General features: G+C 46.5%; 1 pseudogene across 1 annotated transcript; it reads left to right on the top strand.

The window, feature by feature from the left end:
* Positions 1-285: 285 nt before the first annotated feature.
* Positions 286-804, top strand: LOC310771365 (annotated as a pseudogene). The gene has a single exon. The product of its transcript is annotated as an uncharacterized misc_RNA (transcript).
* The last annotated feature ends 1637 nt before the right edge of the window (positions 805-2441 follow it).

The following is a 2441-nucleotide window of genomic DNA, read 5'->3' as shown; positions in this document are numbered from 1 at the left end:
CCACTGACATGAGCCCCACCCCCGACCCCGATTCTGATGTCACTAGAGCACTCGATGATGATGATGATGATGTCATCATCAGTGACTGGCCATCGGAATGAAGGGTATCTTTCCATTGATGACATCATCAGTGATGTCATGAATCCCTCTCTACTCATGCATTGTGACATCATCAGTGATGTCATAAATCTTCCCCTGCTGGTGGTATAAATAGGACCAGTGAAATGCTTGTTGACCTGGGATCACCAAACAGCAAAGAGGTTCCTGGCTCAAACCATATTTGAAATGGCTTCTGTTTACCGAAAGCCCACTCCCTCCACCAACCAAAGGAACAAGGCGTTATTACCCAGACCCGAACTGACAGAGGAGCAAAAACAAGAGATCAGGGAAGCGTTTGATCTGTTTGACACCGATGGCACAGGCACAATAGATGTGAAGGAACTGAAGTTTGCAATGCGAGCTCTCGGGTTTGAACCAAAGAAAGAAGAACTCAAGAAGCTGATTGCGGATATAGACAAGGAGGGCTCTGGAACAATTGAGTTCAATGACTTTCACAGTATGATGACACCAAAAATGAGTGAGAGAGACCCCAAAGAAGAAATACTAAAGGCGTTCCGGTTGTTCGATGATGATGGTACGGGGAAAATCTCGTTCAAAAATCTCAAGAGAGTTGCCAAGGACATAGGCGAGAACCTCACGGATGAAGAATTGCAGGAAATGATTGACGAGGCAGACCTGGACGGAGACGGTGAGATCAACGAGCAGGAGTTTGTGAGGATATGGGAGAAGACCAGGAGTTCCTGAGGATATGGGAGAAGACCAGGAGTTCCTGAGGATATGGGAGAAGACCAATCTGTCCTGAGCATGGTGGTTTGTTATCTTGGGACCTTTTTAATATTTACCTTTTGATTCTGTCAAGGACAATATTTCTCCAGTCACTTTTTTTTTAGCATCAGATTTTTGCACAATGCAAGGCAAATATTTCATCATAAAAAATAGGACCAGTAGATGGTGGCATTAGTCAGAACCAGGGGCGACATTACAGAAACTTCCTACTTCCAAGGTCAGTGGGACAATGGATTGGCATTTGTTGGGGACCCCCTGGAACCCCCGGGGGTCCCCGGACCCCACTTTGAGAACCACTGATGTAGGCTACTAAATTATATATGGATTACAGTAGCCTATGATGTGTATGTGTACCATGTATGATATCAGAATCAGAATCAGAAATAAACACTTAGTTTTCGCACACTTATTATTGTAGGCCTATATACTTAGTTAATGTAAATGTTTAAATGTAGCCTATCTGATCTGTGCCTTGTTTGTTTTAAGTTATGCATGCATGCCTTTTGGTTTTTTCTGTGTGTCAAACTCCTTGTATGTGTTTGTCCAATAAAGTTGATTCTGATTCTAAACAAGACTGACTCGACTAAAAATCGTGCTTCATTGCACCTTTAAACTGAACAAAAATAAATAAATAAAAAACATCAACAAAGCGTGTAATTAAACTCCATCTGAAAACGAACTGAAAGTTCACACTCCACATTCCCTAATAGCCTCCATAATCCTTTACAGTCAAGCCCCGCCCACAGTGCTAGTTGACTGACGGCAGGCTTGTCCAATGAGGGGGCGCGCCGTTCTGCCTGACCCTCCCTCCTTTCTGACCCTCCCTCCCCTCCCTCGTCTCCCCTCTCTCTCCTCCTGTTGAGCCCGACTTTGCTGCTCTCCTGCCCCGCTAGTCTGTCAGCACACCAGCCTGTCTGTCCGTCTGTCCGTCCGTCCGTCCGCCCGGGGAGCCGAACAGCTCGACTAAAAAGTCCCGATCATGGAAGGCGACAACATGAAAATGCCAGTTTGACTCGGGGATACTTCCAAGGTAAGTCCGGGGATTTTTTAAAGCGGGTCAAACAGGGGGACATGGGGGGGTTGCAGTCCGGGAGGAAGTTGTGTTGTGGAAGAGAGAGAGAGAAGTTTCGCTCCACTACTCTGCCCCCGTCGGCCCGGCCCGGCCCGGCCCGGGACGGGACGGGACGGGACAGGGTCGGGGAGGAAATGTACTCCCGTGTTGTTCAGTTCAGTATGGGAATGTATCACGCTTGTCTGGCTTCAAGAAGATCCCACTACTACACTATAACCGGCTTGTTATGTTACTGTGTACAGGAGGCTAAAATGCTATAAACCAGTGGTGGAATAAGTATTTGCCTGAAGTTGCTTAGAAGTTCAATTCTATTTGTGAGGAGGACAGACTCTGCAAATGCAAACTAATAAGCCTGAATTGTTCTGGTGTTAAGTTGGAATGATATGAGAGGAGTTTTCAGTGATGCTGGTTGTTGGTGCACGTCGATGGTCAAGACCAGGTCAAGACACAAATACATACTGTCTGTCTGCCTGCCTGTCTGTCTGTCTGCCTGTCTGTCTGTCTGTCTGTCTGTCTGACTCTA

The sequence above is a fragment of the Poromitra crassiceps genome, assembly GCF_964638095.1.
Source record: "Poromitra crassiceps genome assembly, contig: HAP1_SCAFFOLD_559, whole genome shotgun sequence".
Classification (NCBI taxonomy): domain Eukaryota; kingdom Metazoa; phylum Chordata; class Actinopteri; order Beryciformes; family Melamphaidae; genus Poromitra; species Poromitra crassiceps.
The sequence above is the reverse complement of the archived record's forward strand: the minus strand, read 5'-3'. Positions and strand labels throughout refer to the sequence as shown.